Source organism: Hetaerina americana, unplaced genomic scaffold (genome assembly GCF_022747635.1).
Source record: "Hetaerina americana unplaced genomic scaffold, ioHetAmer1.1.p SCAF_1, whole genome shotgun sequence".
Lineage (NCBI taxonomy): Eukaryota > Metazoa > Arthropoda > Insecta > Odonata > Calopterygidae > Hetaerina > Hetaerina americana.
Window position 1 is genome coordinate 10,023,956 of NW_027286069.1, and position 13,611 is coordinate 10,037,566.

The window sequence follows — 13,611 nt, forward strand, 5'->3', positions numbered from 1 at the left end:
CGCCTCCCTCTCCCAACTCTCCCCGACTAATTTCCCTCCCAGCCCCCTCATCCCTTCCCCCCTCAACCCCCAAGACCCTGTGAGTCCCCAAACTCGAGGATTCCTTCATCTCTGAGAGCCGAGTTTCTTCGGCGATAGTCCCCTACCCTCACTCCCCCTTCGCGGTAGTCTTAAATAAATAAAATGCTACAACCATTCCGGTTATTGAATATTACTTCAGACATACACCAGCCATGATGAAACCTCCCAGGAGGTAAAATCAAGAACAGGATCGGAGTTTTAGTCACTAAATCGTCGATACTCTCCATCTAGTCGTCATTCTTCCATTGCATTTTAATATACCATTGAAAGTCAACTTTTCAATCTATAGTAGTAGTTAGTTATGAGGGGAGGCTACCGAGAGCAGAAGTCATATGCTCAAGAGGAGATAGGTGGGTACTCCACTAGACGTAAGACGTTCAAGGTATATGGAAGGGAGGTGGAAAAAAACCTGGCTTCAGCAATGGCCTACTCTTAACCATAGGCGCCAAGGAGTCCACAATTGAACGTCCCATCCGACGGACGGTGTACTCACAGTGCTCTCCCAGAAGCACTCCAAGTAGGTGTCTGGATACCACTGAAATACCCGACCAACACCGGGATTCGAACCCGGGTCCTCGGGTTGGGAAGCCAGTACAAGCTTGTACGTTAGTCACTGCACCATCCCTATCCGATCTTACTTTATGATGTGGTAGAAAAACAGATGCTCTTTGGCTTAGAGGTCATTTATTGGGTTCGTCGGTTGGGCACGCCGAGGGTTCTCGTTAGAGTTCCGAGAGAAAGACTTCTATGTTGACACCCGTGCTCGCGGAGGAGAAGCAGTCTGTGGTCTCCGTGGCACGAGGGGTACTTCCTTGTTCAAGATCATCATTAAATAATCGCGTGTGACCAAAATAATAGAAACATTCCTTCGCTTTCTACTCGATTTATCTGCTCAGCGCAATTCAATCAGAATAAGCGATGTAACCCAACTGACTGACTGTCTGCTCGCTTTTCTGCCCCAGAAAAACAATTTCCCGCAGCAGGGCGGCGATCACGCATCTGCACACCACAAGCGTGCTATCGTTATTTTCGCAATACATGACGTAAATTCTATGGCGTTTTTCAAATTCCACGTTCAATAACCTACAAAGTCCAGCATAAGGTGGTTCATCGGGCTAACAGGAATCATTGCCCTTGGATCGTGTCAAAAGCAATTGGTTTTAATTTTGGTGTAAATTTGCAGAGATGGGACATTCTTTCGTATCATTGGCAATTGCAAGAGCCATTATTTCAATTTGCTACAGAGGAAAATTGCGTTATGAATAGTGATCGCGATAACATGTATAAGTGTTCGATGATCGCGCCTGATGATTCGTGAACGTTCCGATTGCCACTAATTACGCACTTTGGAGAGTGCTCCACAGTTATGAGTGATTTTTGAAAAGGTGATCAATTCTAAACAGGGAAAGGATGGGATGCTGGTCGAAAAGAATCCTAGCGTAAGTATTAGCTAAGCACTCGACGAAATTACCCACAATTAAATATCTCACCGGGTGGGCAAAAGTCACAGTGAAAATCCTCTACATACAGAGCAAAACAAATCAAGCCCCGGAGTATGATGAGAGGATTCGCCAGCACCGAGAATCGAAGTGCTTCCCGGCGCTCAGCAGCTTTTGAAGCAGTTGCCGTCCACTCGGCCTGAACATTCTCCGTCGAGTTTCGAGAAAATTAGGCGCACATCGTCGACACAGCACATTCCCCATCTCGCAACGTAATTACCCACTTCAAAATGTAATTCTCTAATGTATTTGTTTTATTTTAATTTTATTCTTTTTCTGAGGCATTTATCTCTTCTCACATATTGGATCCAGAAACGCGATAGAAGTCTATCGTCGCAACAATGTCATAAGAAGTTCATCATCCTTTTGGAGAAGGCATTGATATACGAGTACTTGGCTGCATCATTTCGCGAGGATTTTTCACAACGCTTTTCTTGTGTACAAGTTGATGGCAGTTCATTTTTTATCATGCGCACATAATCCAATTCTTAATTTTCCCCATATATCTTTCCAATGCATTATCCTCACATTATAATAAAATATTTGCCCTTGGCACTTCATTTATTTTTTTAGTGCAGCATTTTGCTTTTTCTTAATTGAATTATTTTACCAAAGTTGTCTAATAATTTTACATTATAAGCGGAGTTATTGCAATGTCAGTGTCGTCCCACTGAGTGAAAATATGAGTTCCACACACGTAATGAAGGCATTATAGTAGACAGTGAGGGTAGACATCTAATGGGCATCTCATGGGGCCCTTCCAGTACATCGGGAGAGGAAAACGTATTTGGCTGATATTTGATATTAATAAATATTTTACATATTTGCCAAGCGCCTTTTAAATTATTTAAAATAAATTGTGAAAGATATATCAAATGCTATAGACTTCATTTCTGTTAAAACTAAAAGTGAATGGAAAATTCGAAATTCGAATAAAAGTGAAAAATCTCACGGATGCCAAAATATATTTTTACGCTGAAAAAATTTGTCGGTGCTTTGCAGATCCTAAAAGATCTTCATGCAACAGCATTCGCGAGCTTAAATATTAAAAAAAAACCCTTCGATAGCTTACATTGCAGGCATTTTGCAAGGAATGGCGCTCTTCAGTCAAATATTTTTTCAACTTGCGTACAAATGAATTTCAGTATTTTTCCTAAAATTAATTTCAATGAACATTGTGTTACCTTGCCGTTGAGTAAATGCATTTATGAAGAATCCTCGCCACCAGTTCGCAAAACTGAAAGTGTTCACGAAATGGCGGGTCAGGAATGGAGGATATTCTCTTTTGGGAGGTCGAACCAACTTACCATGAGAGTTCTTTCACTGTCGTCATAACTCACAAAACGTATTTTTTGTACGCCGACACGCATCGACAACTTGAAAAATTGAGTGTACGTAAGCCCCATCTCCCCCCAGCATAAAAAGTGGTAACTTTTCGCCGGCATCAGATAACCCATACATTCGGCTGTGACGGGATGATTTTGAACCATGGAGGCTTTTTTCTCTCCCGCTATCATTTTTGATGCAAATCTGAGAGTAAATACTGCGCTTTTTTAGATCTCATTTTCATATTTGACTACACGACTTAGTTAATGTGATTCTTAACGATATTAGTGACATCCAGTGCAACGTAGCTAGCGCATGAAATTTTCTACAATTATAGTGCATTTCAACACGAAGTTCCTATACATGGTGAACTCTAAAGAAATCGACCCGAAAAGTAATACCAAACCACTCGGGAATATGTTTTGAGAGGAATCACTCAATTATTATAAAATCATTAATTGATAATATTAAAAAGAGTGTTCAGATGCTCTCAGAATAGCGCAATCTGCGATTTGGTTTGAAGTGAATTCATTTCGCTCGTAATGTATCGGCATCTCTGCTAAAAAAACATCATTTGACAGTAGAACATGTGTTTGATAGTAAAACACAATCGGCTTTTGAGAGTCGAACGGTTCATTAAATTAGACGACGAAAATAATTTAAATTGAAATCGAATCATACACTACGTACACTCAATGCAGGTACGTGAGTCACAAGCTAGAGTCTTAGCCATATTGTCATGTTATCAGGTTTGTTGAACTACCGATAAGGTGCACACATTGTATTGATTTTGCTTCACTGCAGTCATGCTCTAAACTTACCATTAGTGCATTACCTAATCCATTTTCATAAATTCAGGACCGCGAAGAAACGCTCATTCACACCTACAACATTCCCCTCGAGCCATCGTGAGGGGGAGTTGTAACAACATCCATGAAAATACAAGAATACGAGTACGTTGTATACGTAGATGATGGGAGTCTGAGAAGGGAAGATTCCATGCCATTGCCTCCCCGCCTTACTCTGTGCTAGAGTCGTAATTTTTTCCTCTCGTGTGCCGACAGTTTCTCTCGCTCCGCCATTAAAGGTGACTGGCAACAGACGTGCCACAAGCTGAGGGTAAGATTACTGTTTCCTCCGGTGGCAATGCTGCCCTCCTCAGAACCCTTTGGAGGTCTACCTCGTACGTCACACGCTGCGATAAATACCAATGGAATATGTCAGTAACTGCTCGGACAAATGCCTTTGGTTATGCAATGGGGGTAAATACGTTTAGTGGCAGTATAATGAGTACATAAAATGAATGGCAAATGGACATTAGTGTTATCGCTTACAATTGTTGCGGCGCTTTCCATGAATTTGTTTTGATCTCGATTTGTTCGAAAGAATAAGTGCACGCTGTTTCTCTCATTTGACCCAATACGTCCTGGCATACCGATAATTCCGCCGTTAGGGTCTGAAGAGGGATTTTTCCTTCCTCCTCCTCTCCAAGCAGTCACTCCTCCAAACACCCGTCACATTTGCTTCCTTCTATTTCACAACACAAATCTAGAGGATCTTCTCTGATCCTTATCAGGTTATTCAATCAATGCACTCCTTGTGGGTAGCAATACAGGATATGTTTGTACATTCTAAATTCAGAATAACCAATCGCAAAGAAGACCATCGCTTTCATTGCATTTTGTACCGTAATAGACAACCGGGATCATACGGGGCCTGGGCTATCGTATTTCTCCGCCGTTCACTGAACAGCTCTAATTAGCCCACTCGCATTAGTATACTGAAAAGTATGTACTTCTTTCAAAGAATGACACAAGATTCTGCAATCAAGAATGAAACGGTTGGATATAATTCATAATTCCCTCTCTACCGTCAAGCAGCAGTACCACAGTCTTTGGAGCGAGGTTTTAAGTCTTTCAGAGAAGGTTTGGCTACGAAAGTCGTTTGCCTCTCTTAAAGTATATTACTCCGGAATAGCTTATTAGGTAAAAGGAATTAATTTATGGTCAAGAGATGAAGTTTTCGAATAGCCTGTCGCTTCACCTAAATACTACTACTACTTTGTATTATGATATCACAAAAATAGGATCAGTTACTGGAATCAATATGCCGCGGTAATTTCAATCCCAAAGTAACTCTTGCCGTTGCAACGTAATAGGTCCAAATCGTCGTATAAAATTTTCGACGAACCATATCGTGTACCAAAGGCGCTTAAAAAGACGTCGCAAGCACATTTGGATCGATCATTTTGTCGGACGAAGAGTTGTACCGAAGTGTGACGACATGAAATCAACGAGCATTAATGGCCGCTGGAAAAGAGCGATTATTAAGAAGGAACTGGCGAAGTTCGGCTTATTTGGCACAATGCATTCCACGGTATTCGGTGCATGTCGAGCAATCGTGATCGACCGACGGGCAGTAGCAGTCACCATCCTCAGGGTGGGGCGCCAAAATCTCTCGTTCGCAGGGTTGAGGCACAAGGGTATCCCAAGGTGAGTACAGTGAAAGGGTCACATAACGAGGGAGAACCTTAGACTCCATATTGCTATTTTTGAGGTGAAATTTCGAGATCAAAGTGGATGTTTCCACGTCTGTACAAAAATCTTTACGCTAATTTCTAAGGTCTGGAAACTTAAATTTTGAGACACTGGTCGTTTTTGTCTGAAAAACAACTAAAAATTTCCGACACCTCAGATATGATGCCTTACGGTTACCTCATGGAATTATGAAAAACACATATTTCCATAAGAACACATGGGAAATATAAAGGTAAACACAAAATTCCACGCAGTCCTTCACCGATTTGATGATTTATCACTTATCTATAGTATCTATTTATCACAGGAAAGTTTATTTTACACATGACAAAATGTTCAGTTGTATTCCATTCATGAACCATGTTATTCCTCATTACTTAAAGGCCTCTCTTAATGTCCTCTCTCATTTAAGGCCTACTTGTCTATTCATTACATATTCTTTACATTCAAGCTGCATTACTCACATTGTAAATTTATACAAAGTCGTAACGACGAAGCTTACACATGATACCCTTATTTCTTTCCTATCTTGAATCTTGCTCCCAAATCCGTCCTTTCATGAATACTTTATAATTTTTCGTTTTCCTAGCATTAATTTTCATTTTTTTACGACTCACAAGTCGAAAATGTTAAATGTTCAAGCATTTAATCCATCCCTCACCCACATTCCGCCATTTCACCCATTTTCCTCGTTATCATTAAACTTACATCACTCACGGAGTGGCACGGTGAAGTTAGATAAATCAGTCATTATGGTACGATTCACCATTTAATGTGGGGCACCGACCGATGCGAACCAAATTCCCTAATTCCGACGAACGTCTCTCATGGCGAGGAGACGGCGCAGGCAGACCGCAAGGCATATTACATCTTCCGGAGGTATGACCAGCCGAAGGTGAGCCATCGCCACCCCGCCCCACCCCCAGCCTCCCCCGCCTCCTGGCCATCGCCTCCTCCTCCCCCGACCCCTCCGACCGCCCCCGCCGCTCCCCGCCCTCAAACAGACTCCCCCGTACGCCGCCCTTTTTCCCTGCCCCCAGAATACCCTTCTACCCGACGCCTCCTCAGAAGCTATTTCACACGCTCCATGGCGTCTCCACAACCCGGAGCAACCGGAGGCGCTTAATTAGAGAACATTATGGCGGCATTAATCTTCCCGCGCTTATGGAGCGCTGAGATATTCCGACAGAAAGGAACGAAAGAAGGGGTGCGCGCACACAGGCCGGCACTTCACTTCCTTCGGGGCGGAACGGTTATCTTCACGCCTTTATCCTCCTCCCCCGACGGCGGCGCTCAGATTCCGAAGGGAAGGGAAGGGCTGAGAGGGGAGTTTGGGAAGGCACTCGCTGGTGGAAATGGGACGGAGGGACAATTTACGGACACCCTTTGTACTCCAGCTCCCAGTGCGTTCACCTCCCGCTTACTTCGCCGTCGAGGGTCGGATTCGTTATGAAGTGGACAGAGGGCGCGGACGCCCACCCGTCGTCGGTCGTGTCCGCATCACCGAATCATCCCCGTGGTCCCCCTCTCAGAAGAAGTCCATTGGAATTGAATGCGGTGCAGCGAGCCCTCAAAGCAAAGTACCCACTGCTCTTTTCAAGCCCCCTGTCAGTCCGGAAATAACCCTGGGCTTAAGACACGAAAATTAGTTACCATGAGAGATTCATATGCACGAACAGCTTTCAATTCTTACATGTTTCACTGTTGGGTTACGTCACGGATCTCTGAACTTGATCTTCACACCAGCTCAAAATATCCTTAAATTATAACAATAATGACGAAATTAAGCCGTAAAATTTGAACCCTTTTCCGCACTCAGTATTATAATTAATATTAGCTTACAATGTATCATTTTCATTTTTTAAAACTTATCGCATGCCATTCCAAAGATGAAGGAGACTTACCTTTTCCTAGGCCGATGCTCGCTCCACGAGAAAATGTAAAGGAAATTTTGTTGACACACAATGGCGACGCGGGCTCTTTTAATATCCAGCAATGGGATTAAAATTATAGGAACATCAGATATCTTATAAGATAACTCTGCCACATTATTTTGCAAATAATATGTAAACAAATTTTTATACCGCAGTTTAAGAGATTTCACAAACGTTTTGTTTATTTAGTTAGTTGAGATTATTTTAACTAAGTAAATAACTAACGCAAAACGGTATGCAGTCGCCACGGCCGGTATGTTTTACCAGAGGACAGATGGCATAGCGGGAAACATAAACCTACTAAACCCCTGCTAAGCCTGCGGCTCTAAACTATTGAATTACGACATAGTTAATTATTCAGGTGAATGCGAAACTATCCTTGTAATCGTTTCCTTTTTTCCTGGATGCAAGCCACAGCAGTAAATTACTTGGACGCCCTCCATTAAACGCCGGATGAAATTTTGGCAATCGCTTGCTCCACTCTCCTTTTGCTGGCGTCTTTAAAGAGCAGACGAGCTGTTTTGCTCTCAAAGAAAAGTTCCTTTCCCCAGATATAAGACATCATGCGCGCCCGCGACCACCCACCGAGGCTGTAAATGTAAATAAGTTTACCGAAATTATTTTTAATCGAATCGGAAGATTCAACTTCAAAAACTAATTCAGTGGCCGATAAGTTCATCTTCTAACTTTCAATTACGTGCTCTGACATTGCGAATGCCAATAAATTGAGCAATCTAATTGGGAGTTGGGGAAATAAATATTCCAGCAATCTCAGAAAAACCTAACATCGTTCGGAGCACACACTGCCCTCCTAAGCCCTCCGGGGGACGGGAATATGGTCACAGGGAACATGCCCTCCCGATGTTCAAATAATTCCCTCCTTGGAACTAAACGTAATAATTCTTTGGTTTTCATTAAGGTGGAATACTTATTTCTAAGTTTTTAATTGGCAACTAAACATAACTTTAATTTTTAAGAAAACACATTCAAAATATATAAACAGTTTTTGCCAGAGATAAATCATTCAAAAGCCTAATCATCACATTAAGATAATAATATACTATCTCATGTGACTGTTACGAAATAAATACCATTTCTACTAGTAATAGGGTTTTATTTTACATGGAGCAAGGGAAAAATATTCATAATATAGGCATTTCATTCCACATTGACGCCTTTGATAATAGAAATGCCCAGCCCCTCGCTTATCTCGTGACTGGTTTGACACTCACAAAGGGAGTTGTTGAATAAAGAGGCTTAAAAGTTAAATTAATAATTCCACTCCAAAAGATAACTTTCCCCAATAGATTACTTTCTTTGATTAAATCCGGGCCAAGGGAAAAAAACCCACTTTATAAGTGCAAGCCTACCGATTAATATGCACTAACACACTCAAATTATACTCAGAGGGTAAAAGTCATTGCAAAAGTTAAAGGTTAAACGATTAATAAAGAAGACATTTTACAATATCAAACACGCACTGGAATTCCTAACTTTAAAAGGTTTTGTAAATGATGCATCATTATAGTTGCTTCAGTTTTGCGTGATTATTGTTGATTTATTTTTTCGTAGTTTTCCCAGCATTAAGACTTATTTTGACAAAGTATTCATTAACCATGAGAGATTTGATAAATGTATCCACGCTGGCCCTTATTCCATCGTTAGAGCTAACATAGTTATTTAATATACGAGGGTCATCCGGAAAGTAGTACCCGTTCGTGCCGCATGAAGTGCTGACGACGCGAGTAGCCGCTGGACGAGGTCAGATAGCTTCAGTGGCTTGTCTGCCTTCTCTGAGCCAAGTTGCGTGACGCTAGCATTGCCTGTGTTGTTTCTGTGATTGTTTACAATGTTTAAAAAAATTGAGAACGCCGCCAGTTGTGAAGTGAGGGCAGTGATTAAATTCCTCAATGCAAGAAACGTTCGCCCATGTGATATTCATCGCCAATTAAAGGAGGTGTATGGAGACAATGTAATGGACGAGTCGTCTGTTCGGCGGTGGTGTCGCAACTTCAACATGGGGAGGGGGAACACACACGACGATGAGCGTTCAGGGAGACCGTCTGTCATTACAGACCAACTGGTGAGCTCAGTTGACGAATTCGTGAGGAACGATCGGCGCGTCACAATTGATGACATCTGTGAGCATTTTCCCAATGTTTCTCGAACAATTGTTCATGAAATTGTTAAACACCATCTGCATTATGCAAAAATTTGTGCAAGATGGGTCCCTCGCGTATCTCAATGAGCTGGCGGCGAAGGACTATGCAGCAGGAATACAGAAACTTGTCACACGTTATGAAAAATGCCTTAATTTGCTTGGAGATTATGTTGAGAAGTAGTTTAAAGTATCCTCTTTCAAATAAAATTTTTTATGTTTGTTAATATTTACTTTTGTGTCTTTATTTCACGAACGGGTACTACTTTCCGGATGACCCTCGTATAACCTCATGATTAATTGAAGAATAATATTTATAAAGAAACTACATGATGTTTTCTACCCTATGGTTTCTTTGATCTAACTTCATCGCCAGTGACCGTCAAAACCATGACGCTGATAATGATATTTCACTCCATTTTATCATAGAAATGTTGTTCGTATTACAAATAGGAAAAAATAATTTGATATTTGTTTTTTACTCACAGTTAAGAAGCATGCGACAGGCAAATACCACAGTTTTAAGTTTTATTAATATATCCTAAACCATTAAAATAATAATGAAGAACTAACTCCTATGCCATTATTTTGGTTAACACGGCGTCCACCGGCAGGAAGGATGAATGAATTGCAAAGGAAATCAAGAGCACGGAGAAGACATTTCATCAAATGTATTCTCAATGCTCGGATTGAGAGAAGATTGAGAAATAATTTCAAATTTCAGCTCTGATAAGGATCACTACTTTGTTATTATATTTTATAATTTTTGACTGAGAAATTTTTTGAAATACAAGAAACATGATGGGCTGAAAACTAATGCACACATGTTTGTAGACCAAAAACAAAATAACCTTCAGAAGCATTCCTGTTGGCATGTGGAAGTAACATTCCCCTCAACACGCATGCGCAGATTTGAGGTCATTACATTAAATCAGTGTATTTCGAGAAGCGGAATATGGAGACGCGTTATAGTGCTAGTATGGAGATGTGTCTAGTGATTCCACACTCTCCTTATTACCTCAATCTTGCGCCTTGCGATTTTTATTTTTTTCCTCAAAACTCGTGAGAAACCTAAAAGGTAATCATTACACCTCGGACGATGAGGTGAAGACAGCTGTCAATAGAAGCACACTGTTTAAATCGCGTTGACATAGCAGTAGAACACGTCTCCAAACTTTCGCTTCTCAAAATACATACACTGGATGAATGAAACGACCTCAAACCTGCGCACGCGTGTTGAAGGGGAATGTTACTCACGAGGAGTGCTCCTAAAGGCCATTTTTCTTGGGATCTACAAGCATGTGCGCATTAGTTTTTCAGCCTACTCTGTACAATAGGTGGCTTAACCGATAAAATACTTCTTTCCCTGTACAGTATCTTGAAATCATTTAGAATATGCTGTTAGTGTATGGGATCCTCATGAGGTTGATTACCGAATTGATCGCGTGCAGCGTAGAGGGGTTAGATTTGTAAAATGTTGCCATGATAAACTGAGTAGCGCATCGAAATTATTAGAGCAGCTGGGCTGGGAATCACTCACGGAGCGAAGGTTAAATTACAGATTAAACATCTTGTAAAAATTGGAAATATCTCTTTAGCAAAGATGTTGAAAATGTGTTACTAGTGCCATAGAAATATGGCAGGCGATATAATGTGAATAAAATGAGAGATTTTATAGAATTACAGAATTTTATATAGAAAAGATAGATTTCAGTTACCATTTCTCCCACGAACGATAAGGGATCAGAACAACGATGTCCGACCGCGCTAGGGGGGAAATTATTTTGTGTAAAAAGTAGTCTGGTGTATAATCACCCCGTCACACATTCTAGCGGTGGCGTGCAGGGTACTATGTAATAGGATGTAAAATTTTAGGAATGTAGTCATTTCCGTTCACATCTCAAAACCGTCACCCCCCGAATAAATATTGGTATGTGTAATGTCTACTCCATTTTTTTTAACGAGAATCAAGCGACACAAACGGCCAGTCAAAATCAGTTAAAAATAAGATGATTTTTTCAGAAAATGTTGAGCGAGGAATTTGAAATAGCCTCACGCCATTTTCGTGCCTACGAGTGAGAAATATCGTAAATTCAGCTGATTTTCGACTGCAGTCTCGGCCAACGAGAAAGCGACAAAATGCTTCATAGTTGATCACAGAAAGTTCGACTTTTTTATGCTTTGGCAAATTTAAAACAAAAAGAATGTTCTCAACACAGTTGCGTCCCTGCTGGAAAATTCCGATCAATTCCATACTCAACAACGGCACGCTGTGGTACGATTTTAGCGCGGTGAAAAGAGTCCTATGATGTTCCTCGCGATTCAAGAGCACATTGCATGCGATCAAAAAAATGCGGATAATGTATAGGAAACTTATGCCGACTCCCACCTCCTCATATTCCACTCTGCACCTTACTCTCGGTCGGCCCCCGTTCCCGGTTCCCTCAACACCCCCACCCTTGTCTTTCCCCGCCGCCTTGCTCTCTTCTCCACCCCCGCCCTTCCTGTCCACTCCCTCACCCCTGCCCCCGCTTCGAATCCCAAAACTCACGCCCATCCCTCCCCCCCAGGAGGCGCACAGTGGCGAAGACCTACCGCCGCCCCCCCCTTCCTTCTTCAGGGAGACTGCCATCCGCCTCTCCGAGAAAGACCCATGCCAACGCAGTGGATAAAAGCGTCGGTCGGCGTGAGCAGTCGACTAGTCAGTGCCCAGCCACACACACTCACACACACGTTCGCACGCACTCCCGCCAGCACGCACTACCAGTGGATTCCGCACGGTGATCGTCATCTGTTCCTCCCCTCGACGAGGGCGCGCGGCTGAAGGCCCGTGCCCCGCCCTCTAGGCGGAGCGACCGACCGGAGACGTTCGACACAGGAGAGACGCCAGAGTGCCCTCGGGGTCAGTGCCCAGTCGGCCCGGGGAAGAAGAGGACCCTCCCCCGCCCATGCACTCACCCCGCAAAAGGATTATTATACTTGCGCCAGGAGATGCGACCCATCCATAAGAATACTATCGTGTGCCCGGGAGTTACACCAAGGCAAAGCCGACCGTCCCCGTGGAGCGTAATCTAATTTCCAGTAGACCATTGAGGAAAAATTCAAATTCTATTTTAATTATTCCCATTCGATATATAAATGTCAGGTTGAAGAAGATTTGCCTCATTCTCCTCATTGGGATCAACTCTGAGCGGAAGGATTTATATATTTTTCATTGTTTACGTACTACCTTTGAATAAATAATCATTTAAAAGAAAGTGTGTGAAAGAAAACAACGCGAACATGACATGTGAGCTCTAGAAAAATGCTAACAAACTCATGCATAACCTATTGGTGCAAACGAAAGAAGCTGGCAACTTCAGGTCTCCTTTCATCTCATTCGCGTATATCACTTCGAGAAGCAATAAATTCCGTTGACCTAAATTTTTTATTGCACACTCGTCAGATTTTCTGCTATTTTTGAGGCTGGCAATAATTTAGATTAGTTAGGTGTTCTTCTCAAAATATTCCGCAACACTAAGCACGATGATTCCAAACCAGTGCCGAATTCCCTCGTGATATCCTCCCACAGTCTTGCAGCAGCAGCATCAGTAGGGTTTCAACATTTTCCTCAAGAGTTCGCAAACAATAATCCTGATTTTAGAGCCGTCGCCAGTTTTCTTGGACGAACCTCTAGCAAAATCGCTACATATTCGAATGGTTACTAAAACGCCATTCATTACAACCCTCTGCTCTTCCGCTACGTGTAATGAATTAGTCTGGCCCGACTCACCATCATTACATGGTCCCTGATTCTTCTAGATGCATCCAAAGAGTCCTTTGGCCATTTAACACCCCATTGATTCCCAGGACGCCGTGGGGACTCCAAAGACTCAGCTGAGAGGGGAGGGGGAAGGAGCGGGAGGGGTGCGGTGGCGGCGGGAGGGGACCGGGAGGAAGACAGGAATAAAAACATCCCGCTGGGAATGTGGCGATCGCGAAGAGGAGATTGAGAGTGTTTCCCCATTCAACGTCCGAGTGTTGTTTTTGCTGCACCGCTCAGTTGCCAAGAAGCCAAAGGCTCCCGCCGTTCGAAC